This window comes from Chrysoperla carnea (assembly GCF_905475395.1).
Source record: "Chrysoperla carnea chromosome X unlocalized genomic scaffold, inChrCarn1.1 SUPER_X_unloc_24, whole genome shotgun sequence".
In the NCBI taxonomy this organism is placed as follows: Eukaryota; Metazoa; Arthropoda; class Insecta; order Neuroptera; family Chrysopidae; genus Chrysoperla; species Chrysoperla carnea.
In genome coordinates this window covers 26,852-39,346 of record NW_025408150.1, presented here as the reverse complement: position 1 = coordinate 39,346, position 12,495 = coordinate 26,852, and the positions used below count along the sequence as shown (strand labels likewise).

The 12,495-nt window shown below is 24.6% G+C and overlaps 2 non-coding genes across 2 annotated transcripts; both read left to right on the top strand.

The window, feature by feature from the left end:
- The first annotated feature begins 5,592 nt into the window (after window positions 1-5,592).
- LOC123304141 lies at window positions 5,593-5,711 on the top strand. Its single transcript, XR_006536189.1, has one exon. It is a non-coding gene; the product is annotated as a 5S ribosomal RNA (ribosomal RNA).
- A 6,355-nt stretch (window positions 5,712-12,066) lies between these two features.
- Window positions 12,067-12,185, top strand: LOC123304146. Its single transcript, XR_006536194.1, has one exon. It is a non-coding gene; the product is annotated as a 5S ribosomal RNA (ribosomal RNA).
- Window positions 12,186-12,495: the final 310 nt, after the last annotated feature.

The following is a 12,495-nucleotide window of genomic DNA, read 5'->3' as shown; positions in this document are numbered from 1 at the left end:
AAACTTTCCAGATGGTTATTAACTATCTCGAAATTTAATTTTACAACAGAACATATTAGAGGCACAGAAAATGTAGTAGCCGATTGTTTAAGTAGATTATTTTGTGAAAATGAAACAAATATTGAGGAAAATATTCAATCAAAAAACATAGAACCAATTACACTTCTTAATCAGATATTAACTGACCCCAAAGGTTTTTTATCTATAAAAAAGGAACAAAAAGCTTCTCCAGATTGTAGACACATTTACCAATTAATTAAATCAGGTTCAAATGTACAAAATTTTGCAATTCGCGATGGCTTATTAGTTCGTTTTGTTGGGCGCAATAGAAATAAACGTATTGTTCTCACAGATTCTTTATTGGACTATGTATTAGATTACTTTCATTCCTCAGTATTTGGATGTCATTCAGGCGTCACGAAAACCTATCGTGAAATCGCCAAACGTTTTTCATATCCTGACTTATATAAAAAAACTGTAGATTATGTTAAAAAGTGTAGTGTTTGTGCTACCTGTAAACCTATTAACTATAAAATCTCAGCACCTGATGCATCAATTAGTGAAAAAAATGTGTACAATAAATTATACGTAGACTTTATTGGACCGCTAATACCTTCTGCAGATAATGGCTTCAAATATATTTTTGTTATTACAGATGCTTATAGCAAGTTTTGTTGGGCCTACCCCACTAGGAAAGCAACGTCAGCAGTGGTAATTAAAATTTTACATCAACTATTCATGGTATTTGGATTTCCAAAAGTTTTAATTAGCGATAATGCTAAAAGCTTCAAGTCTAATAAATATACACAATTTTTATTATTAAATGGAATTCGCATTGGATATACCTCGCCTTACCGTCCTCAAGGGAATATCACAGAAAGAATAAACAGGAATATAAAAATAAATTTAACCTGCGTAATCAAACAATACCAAATGAAACATAAGGACTGGAATAAAATATTGCCATTTATAATATTCAATTACAATTCGACATATCACTCAATTATTAAAGCTTCACCAGCAACAGTTTTTTTGGGGCGAACTTGGAATCAACCATTGGATTTATTACTTAATACCACCGATATTTTGGCTATGGAAAAACCTCCTAGTGTGGATATGGTCCAGCAGGCACTGCATAAAGCTACTGTAATGCGAAAAGCACGACAACATCAAGCTCCAACTGATGTTAAATTCCACGTTAATCAACTTGTACGAGTTAGACTACCACCTACAGCATCAAACATCAACGAAGACAGAAAATTTTCACCTCGATTCAGCGATGTTAAAAGAATCGTCCGTTTTACAACTCCAGTTAGTGTAGAATTAATTGATCCAAAAACTAACGAATTATCTAGAACACATGTCACACACTTGAAACGTGCTGAAGTGCTATAAGATGAACTTTTTTTAGAGGTGGTGAGTGAAACACATTGAAATATCACTTTTAGCTAAGACTCCAATCATTAGTTGAATAATTACTTTACCGATGCACAGATGTCAGATAAATATATATAAGTTAAATTAATTTTCTTAAAAAAATCCTTATAATGATATGTTATGAAAAATATTAATATTTTCTATTTTCATTTTTAATTTCTGAAATATTAAAAATACTTACAATATTTTTATATGTATAAATTTTTCATAAAAAGGAAAAAAATAAGTAATAGTTGGACAAGGAAAGATGTATACATAGCTAACATATAAATTATAGAGACAGCTATTTAAATTCATATATAAAAGCTATACATTGTATACAGTCAGGCAGTGTGTACAAAACCAAGGATGACATCAATCTAATACTCAACAACATGGAATAAAGAAAACTATATATACATCTTTCCTCGAACAACAAGGATATGTATAAACGTCGATTAAATTAACATTCAAATTCAAAATGTTGTGGTGAGATATTCAAAAAAAACTTTAAATATTTTAATTTCATTTTGAACTTTATCTTACTTCTTTAATAAGTTTGATATTTGTTCTTTTAAATCAATCTAAGTGCTAAATGACAATCAATTAAGATTATTTTATTGAATTGCAAGCAACTTAGATAGAGGATATAAAAATGTTATTTTATATAGTATTGGAATGATTTATGTAACTTTTTTGGGAAGTTCATGTATTCTTGGTGTGTGATGAATTTAACACTCCAGAATATAGTTTAACATGAACCTTTTGTTGTTATATTATTTTTTCTAAATGAGAAATTTGTAACTAATTATTTTTTTGTTGCATAAATCATCCTTGCTAATTTTTTTTTTGAAACATTTTGTTTCTTTTAAATATGACTAACTCATTTTTTTTAGACTATGTCATTTATATATATTTATTCTCTTTTTTTAAAAGTTTATTAAATAAACTTTTTGGATTCTTCTAATCCATTTAATATATGGTTAACTCTCTTTATAGAGACGATATCATTTTAGATTATTTGACGATGTCATTAATATGTATTTATTCTCTTTTTTTTAAAGTTTATTAAATAAACTTTTGGATTCTTCTAATCCGTTTAATATATGGTTAACTCTCTTTATAGAGACGATATCATTTTGTATTTTTGACTATGTCATGAATATTTAATATTTTATAGAGTTTATTAAGTAAACTTAGGATTATTTTTAATCCTTTTAAAATATGATTAACTCTCCTTTATAGGGACTATATCATTTTGTATAAACATAAAACGGTCGCTTGGCTTGACAAATTGAGGTATGCATTCGTTGTAATATTCTTTGTTTTTTTTTACTTCATTATTTTTGAACTTGTTGAATGCGGTATGCAATTTGTCGAATCAAGTCACTTGTATATATAATTCTGTTATTTGCTTTTGTATAGACTATTTTTTTTGAATTATTGTGAAAGAATATTGGTTACGAAATTGAATTTAATCTCTTTTATTAGTGAAGAATAAAACTCGAATTTATTAAAAATTTAAATACTGATTTCATTATTTTCTCTTAATCAAATTTATATTTCAGATTAATTAATTTTCACGCTTCCACGTAAACGTTTATGAATGAATTGAACTTGTTACATATATGAGATTGAGTACGGTTAACTCGTGGCTAGGATAATCTAGTTCGAGAGAATATCTCGGTTAACAACCATTCTTATTAGTACTAGTTCATTTCACGCTAATATAACGTTCCAATATCAACTAACTATAAACCTCGTTACAATTTTTAAATCAAATTTTCTCATTGTATCAATATTGGCAGCAATCGCTACGTTTCAATAATTTGATACCCTATTTTCGTTTCAATATTGGGATCAGACCGTAACCACAAACCTTTTTTTCGTATCAAATACGTTACTCTCTTCTTTTGATACATATTAATAAAATTTCAATTTATAAGATTTTATGTCAATTATATAAATAATATTATAAATTTTCTAAATACATAAGTTAAGTAACAAAAAATTTGAATAACAAGATAAATTTATATATTATGTTTTAATACTCGATACTATAATATATCGCATCCGTTACCAATTATTCGGTATCCTTTGATTTATACACAGAATGAACTAAAAATATATATCAAATTTATTTTATTTATTTATATATTTAATATTATTATTATTATTTTATATTACAAAGTTTCTTAACGAAGCTTACAATGATTTCTCATATCGTACTTAACAAAATTATTTAGATCATATAAAATTTAAATTGTTAAAAAATTTGTATATTTATTATTATTATTATTTATTTTTATTAAAATTACATAACATAAAATTAATAATATTTTAATAATTATATAAATTAATTCTTATTTAAAATAATCTTATATTAATCTCAACAAATACTCTAATAATATATTTTGTCATAAATTTTTTTATATTTAAAATAAATATTATAATATATAAATACTTATATCAGTATAAAATTTCTTTATATAATTATGAAAAAATTAATTTAATAGTTAATTATTGATATTAATGCATAAATAAAAGTATTTTCTAATGAAATATATTTTGTCAATGTTCGATTAACACATTTCATAATAATACGTTTTCATTATTGACAAAAAAAGTTTTTCTAAAAATGAAATCTTATACTATAATATATATATTTATATATTAAATTTTTTAATTATTTATATACTAATAATTTATAATAAATCGATATTAAATAAAAAATAAAAATATATACTTTTTAAGTTTACCTTAAAAATATTATTGTTTTGTATGATTGAAATAATTAATATTAAACTATGTTTATTAATAATTGTTAATAAAAAAATTAAATATATTTTAATTTATAAAATAAATATTATTATTAAATTTATAATTTATTATTTTATATATTATAGAAATTGAAAAAATAAATCATGTTTACTACGACAGTAAATTAGAAATACTATTTAATTTTTATGTGTTTTCTACATGGTACTTTGACTTACATAGGGACTTATATTATTGTGAATAATGATATAATTGAAAACCTTTATTTTTTATTTGATAGAATTATTATATTTTATCATTTAAATATTTATAATAAATACATTATTTTTATAAAGTAAAAAAATATGGCCGAAGAAAATTCTACAGCTGTTGCAGCAACTGCGGTTACTGCTGCTTCTACAACACCAACAAAAAAAGCAACAGCTTCTGGTGCTAAACGTACAAAACAACATTCAAAACCAACACATCCACGTACATCAGAAATGGTTGTTAACGCAATTAAAAATTTAAAAGAACGTGGTGGTTCATCATTACAAGCAATTAAAAAATATTTAGCTGCAAATTATAAAGTGGATTCTGATAAAATTTCACCATTTATTAAAAAATATTTAAAAGCTGCTGTAACTGAGGGAGCCTTGGTACAAACTAAAGGTAAAGGTGCATCTGGTTCATTCAAATTGGCTGCTTCCGCTTCATCTAATTCTTCAGCTAAATCAAAAGTATCCAAAAAAGAAAGTGGAGCAAAAGGTTCAGCAAAGAGTGCTAAAAGTAAACGGGCACCAAAAGAAAAGAAAGCCACAACTACATCATTGGCAGCCAAAAAGCCTAAAGCAAAAAAAGCGACTCCATCATCATCAACTGCTGCTAAAAAAGTTACTGCAAAATCATCAGCGGCATCAAAAAAAGCACCAGTTAAAGCAAAACCAGCAAAAAGTACAAAATCCGCTGCCAAAAGTAGCCCTGCTCGTAAACCGAAAGCACCAAAAGCTAAGAAAGCTTCTGTTGCCAAATCATCTCCTACAAAAATTAAAAAAGCAGCACCAAAAAAGAAATGATCTGTTACTTTAATAATATATTGAAATATTTCATTATTTTTGCTAAAAAATGAAAATAACATAGGCCTTAATACAGGCCACAAATTAATATTTGATAAGAGTAAATTATTTTTTGTATAAATATTTTATAAAATAATAGTTAAGAAACATTTGCCACAGTCAGTACCACGGATGGGTGGCCACTTGAGAATACTGTGTGCGGTTGCATTTTTATTTAAAATATATGGTATAATAAATAAGTATATATTTAAATTGATTACTTCATTGAAAATTTTAATAATATACTTTAATATTAATGATATTTATGAAAAATATATATTTGTAAAAATTTTCATTTATTACTGGCAACAGCCATACCACGTTGAAAACACCGGTTCTCGTCCGATCACCGAAGTTAAGCAACATTGGGCACAGTCAGTACTTGGATGGGTGACCGCTTGGGAACACTGTGTGCGGTTGCCTTTTTATATTAAAAATATAAATTATTTTTCTTCTTTTCTTTTTTTTTACACACCATATATAAATATATGTTATTTAGAAATGTAAACCTTTTATATTATTCGTCAACAAATAAATATTATTTTTTGTATAAAATTTTATTGCATTTATAACTCATATCATGGTTACTTTAAAGCGAGAAGTTTTTTTAATATTTCAAATGAATATAAAATAATATAAATTTTATGAAATTTATTTATTTTTAGAAATAGCAATCGCTTATAATTATAACAAAATTTTAATAATGTTTAATTTTATTTCAATAATTTATATATATATATATATATATATTTTTTAATAAAAATAATATACTCTTATTTAATAATATATGTTGGTCCTATATATAGGACCGAAAATATTTCTTATTTGTTTTTTTTTTTTTTAAATTGTCATTTAAAACGCTTATGCACGTTCTCCACGAATACGTCTTGCCAATTGTATATCCTTAGGCATAATTGTAACACGCTTTGCATGAATTGCGCATAAATTGGTATCTTCAAATAAACCTACTAAATAGACTTCACTAGCTTCTTGTAATGCCATAACAGCTGAACTTTGGAAACGTAAATCGGTTTTAAAATCTTGTGCAATTTCACGTACTAAACGTTGGAATGGTAATTTACGAATTAACAATTCAGTACTTTTTTGATAACGACGAATTTCTCGTAAAGCTACTGTACCAGGACGATATCTGTGTGGTTTTTTTACTCCACCAGTTGCTGGTGCACTTTTACGTGCAGCTTTCGTTGCTAATTGTTTTCTTGGTGCTTTACCACCAGTTGATTTACGTGCAGTTTGCTTGGTTCTAGCCATTTTCAAATAATAATGTTTTTACAAAAAAACACACAATTTTAAAAATTATATTCGACAATTTGATACTACAAAGTCAAATGTTTAAATGCGAAATAAATGTGTTGTATTTATATTTATATGAAATTTCAAAATTTTTGTTGTCATATCCTATTGGATAGCTATCAGAGTATGGACTAATCAAATTGTATAGGCGTGGCTTAAAAAATCTTTAATGCTTTATATAAAAAGGCACAATTGTACCGGCGCTCACATACATTACAATACTTGTGAGGTTAACACACGTGTTATCCGTTCGTTAAAATATTGTAAATAATTTTTTATTAAAATGACTGGCAGAGGAAAAGGTGGAAAGGGTCTTGGAAAAGGGGGTGCAAAACGTCATAGAAAAGTTTTGCGTGATAATATCCAAGGTATTACAAAACCTGCAATTCGTCGTTTAGCACGACGAGGTGGAGTAAAACGTATCTCTGGTTTAATTTATGAAGAAACACGTGGTGTACTTAAAGTATTCCTTGAAAATGTTATTCGGGATGCTGTTACATATACTGAACACGCAAAACGTAAAACAGTTACAGCTATGGATGTTGTATATGCATTAAAACGACAAGGTCGTACTTTGTATGGTTTTGGAGGTTAAGAAAATATAATAATTTACTTAAAATATTTAGTAAATTTATTAAAGAATATTTAATACATCCGATAAATTTAAACAGGCTTTCCTTTTTGGGAAGCCACTAATTTTATTTATATAAGAGTAAATAAATTTGTTAATAAATATAACATATTATATAATTTGTTTACAACAAATTATTTTGTTTATAACATACATTACCAAATATTTTTATTTATTTTTTTTTTTTTTATTGTAATATATCTGCAATAATAAATTATAATTTGTATATTATCTATTTTATTTTACAATAACTTATTGAATTTTTGAAAAAATTTTATTATAAATTAATATACTATTATATTTTTTATATATACAAGTTAAGAGTAACAAGTATCGATAGGAGATTATCGAATTTATAACTAATAAAACATTTCGCCTTAATCAAAGAAAATAAAGATTTTGCTATACCATTTTTTATACTTTTAATAAATAATTTATTATTAAATTTTTATTATTTCATTTATTTTTTAAAATTATTAAAAATATTTTTCTAATAATTATAAGCGTACATAAACAAGTAGTAAATGTAAAATGAAAATAATAAAGGTAATGTAATGCATTTGCATTACACTGATTTACGATATATATTCCGCGATATCCTTTATTATATTTAAAATTAATAATATTGATATACTAATAATAGATATATTCAAGCTATTAATATATAAAATTTTATATTAAATATGATATTAATAATTGTTTATTTTATTTTTTTGTATATATAAAAATAATTTACTCTTATTTAAAAAATTTGATGGCTCTCTTAAAAAGAGAGCCGTTTTTATATGTTGATGTATTTTTATGTTATCAATTAAATAATATTTTCGATTTATTTATTTTGAACTTGTATATTTTGTAACAGCTTTAGTACCTTCACTAACAGCGTGCTTTGCCAATTCACCAGGTAATAATAATCGAACTGCGGTTTGAATTTCCCGACTTGTGATTGTTGAACGTTTATTATAATGTGCTAAACGTGATGCTTCAGCAGCAATACGTTCAAAAATATCATTAACAAAACTGTTCATGATACTCATAGCTTTACTAGAGATACCAGTATCAGGATGCACTTGTTTTAATACTTTGTAAATGTAAATTGCATATGATTCCTTGCGCTTCCTCTTCTTTTTCTTATCACTCTTTGATATATTTTTTTGAGCTTTGCCAGCTTTTTTTGCTGCTTTTCCACTTGTTTTTGGTGGCATTGTTACAAACAATTAATATACACAGATAGTTACAGAACACCAGTCAGTATATGTATGAGCGTGTCGTGTATACAACTAGCGTATTATATACGCGAAGATGGATATAACAATAAAAATGAATACTACTCTCTGATTGGCTAAAAATAATACTATAAGGTGATTGGTTTATTTTTAAAGTTTTATATTTTATAAATATTATAAATTAAAATACCCAAATAACATTTTAAACATTTATGTTACAATCCCCGTAACGTACACATCTGTGTGATTATATTTACAAAAAAAAATATTAATTAAATAAATTTATTCGCTATGTCTGGACGAGGTAAAGGTGGTAAAGTAAAGGGAAAGGCAAAGTCAAGATCAAGCCGAGCAGGATTACAATTTCCTGTTGGAAGAATTCACAGATTATTACGAAAAGGAAATTATGCTGAACGAGTAGGTGCTGGTGCCCCAGTATATTTGGCTGCTGTTATGGAATATTTGGCTGCAGAAGTTCTCGAGTTAGCTGGTAATGCTGCCCGTGATAACAAAAAAACACGTATCATTCCACGTCATTTACAATTGGCAATTCGTAATGATGAAGAATTAAATAAATTATTATCTGGTGTAACAATTGCTCAAGGTGGTGTATTACCAAACATTCAAGCAGTGTTATTACCAAAGAAAACTGAAAAGAAAGCATAAATTAAAAACATTGCATTAATTTTTATAATAATAATACATCGATCATAGGCCTTTTAATAAAAGGCCACAAATTTATTTAAAATAAGAGTAAAAATTATTTTTATAAATAATATATTATAATATTTTTTTAAAGAATCAATTTAAATAATTATAAATTAATGATTCTTTTTTTTTTTTTCTTTTTTTATATGTTATTATGGAAATAATTCATCATATTATGATGACATTTAGGTAACATATTATAAGAATATTCATAAAATATTATCAAAATAATATTGTATTATGATGATATTTAGACAAAATATTATAAGAATATACACAAAATATTATCAAAATAATATCATTAGATAACAAAACTGTTCATGATACTCATACCTTTACTAGAGATAAAAGTATCAGGATGCACTTGTATTAATACATATTATCACAACATCACAAAATATTTTTTAAAAGGAAAAATTTTTTTAAAATTATTATAAAATTTGATTGAATTAAATTTCAATTTATTTTTTTAATAATTAAAGAAAAAAAAAAAACAAAGCATATAAACTTTCTATTGAAAATGTTATTTTAAACTAGATGGCCAAGTGAACTTCGTTACACAAACAATATATGACGTATTCGTTATTTAAATAATCAGTATCCTTTGATATTATATCAATACGTTACTCTCTTCTTTTGATACATATTAATAAAATTTCAATTTATAAGATTTTATGTCAATTATATAAATAATATTATAAATTTTCTAAATACATAAGTTAAGTAACAAAAAATTTGAATAACAAGATAAATTTATATATTATGTTTTAATACTCGATACTATAATATATCGCATCCGTTACCAATTATTCGGTATCCTTTGATTTATACACAGAATGAACTAAAAATATATATCAAATTTATTTTATTTATTTATATATTTAATATTATTATTATTATTTTATATTACAAAGTTTCTTAACGAAGCTTACAATGATTTCTCATATCGTACTTAACAAAATTATTTAGATCATATAAAATTTAAATTGTTAAAAAATTTGTATATTTATTATTATTATTATTTATTTTTATTAAAATTACATAACATAAAATTAATAATATTTTAATAATTATATAAATTAATTCTTATTTAAAATAATCTTATATTAATCTCAACAAATACTCTAATAATATATTTTGTCATAAATTTTTTTATATTTAAAATAAATATTATAATATATAAATACTTATATCAGTATAAAATTTCTTTATATAATTATGAAAAAATTAATTTAATAGTTAATTATTGATATTAATGCATAAATAAAAGTATTTTCTAATGAAATATATTTTGTCAATGTTCGATTAACACATTTCATAATAATACGTTTTCATTATTGACAAAAAAAGTTTTTCTAAAAATGAAATCTTATACTATAATATATATATTTATATATTAAATTTTTTAATTATTTATATACTAATAATTTATAATAAATCGATATTAAATAAAAAATAAAAATATATACTTTTTAAGTTTACCTTAAAAATATTATTGTTTTGTATGATTGAAATAATTAATATTAAACTATGTTTATTAATAATTGTTAATAAAAAAATTAAATATATTTTAATTTATAAAATAAATATTATTATTAAATTTATAATTTATTATTTTATATATTATAGAAATTGAAAAAATAAATCATGTTTACTACGACAGTAAATTAGAAATACTATTTAATTTTTATGTGTTTTCTACATGGTACTTTGACTTACATAGGGACTTATATTATTGTGAATAATGATATAATTGAAAACCTTTATTTTTTATTTGATAGAATTATTATATTTTATCATTTAAATATTTATAATAAATACATTATTTTTATAAAGTAAAAAAATATGGCCGAAGAAAATTCTACAGCTGTTGCAGCAACTGCGGTTACTGCTGCTTCTACAACACCAACAAAAAAAGCAACAGCTTCTGGTGCTAAACGTACAAAACAACATTCAAAACCAACACATCCACGTACATCAGAAATGGTTGTTAACGCAATTAAAAATTTAAAAGAACGTGGTGGTTCATCATTACAAGCAATTAAAAAATATTTAGCTGCAAATTATAAAGTGGATTCTGATAAAATTTCACCATTTATTAAAAAATATTTAAAAGCTGCTGTAACTGAGGGAGCCTTGGTACAAACTAAAGGTAAAGGTGCATCTGGTTGATTCAAATTGGCTGCTTCCGCTTCATCTAATTCTTCAGCTAAATCAAAAGTATCCAAAAAAGAAAGTGGAGCAAAAGGTTCAGCAAAGAGTGCTAAAAGTAAACGGGCACCAAAAGAAAAGAAAGCCACAACTACATCATTGGCAGCCAAAAAGCCTAAAGCAAAAAAAGCGACTCCATCATCATCAACTGCTGCTAAAAAAGTTACTGCAAAATCATCAGCGGCATCAAAAAAAGCACCAGTTAAAGCAAAACCAGCAAAAAGTACAAAATCCGCTGCCAAAAGTAGCCCTGCTCGTAAACCGAAAGCACCAAAAGCTAAGAAAGCTTCTGTTGCCAAATCATCTCCTACAAAAATTAAAAAAGCAGCACCAAAAAAGAAATGATCTGTTACTTTAATAATATATTGAAATATTTCATTATTTTTGCTAAAAAATGAAAATAACATAGGCCTTAATACAGGCCACAAATTAATATTTGATAAGAGTAAATTATTTTTTGTATAAATATTTTATAAAATAATAGTTAAGAAACATTTGCCACAGTCAGTACCACGGATGGGTGGCCACTTGAGAATACTGTGTGCGGTTGCATTTTTATTTAAAATATATGGTATAATAAATAAGTATATATTTAAATTGATTACTTCATTGAAAATTTTAATAATATACTTTAATATTAATGATATTTATGAAAAATATATATTTGTAAAAATTTTCATTTATTACTGGCAACAGCCATACCACGTTGAAAACACCGGTTCTCGTCCGATCACCGAAGTTAAGCAACATTGGGCACAGTCAGTACTTGGATGGGTGACCGCTTGGGAACACTGTGTGCGGTTGCCTTTTTATATTAAAAATATAAATTATTTTTCTTCTTTTCTTTTTTTTTACACACCATATATAAATATATGTTATTTAGAAATGTAAACCTTTTATATTATTCGTCAACAAATAAATATTATTTTTTGTATAAAATTTTATTGCATTTATAACTCATATCATGGTTACTTTAAAGCGAGAAGTTTTTTTAATATTTCAAATGAATATAAAATAATATAAATTTTATGAAATTTATTTATTTTTAGAAATAGCAATCGCTTATAATTATAACAAAATTTTAATAATGTTTAATTTTATTTCAATAATTTATATA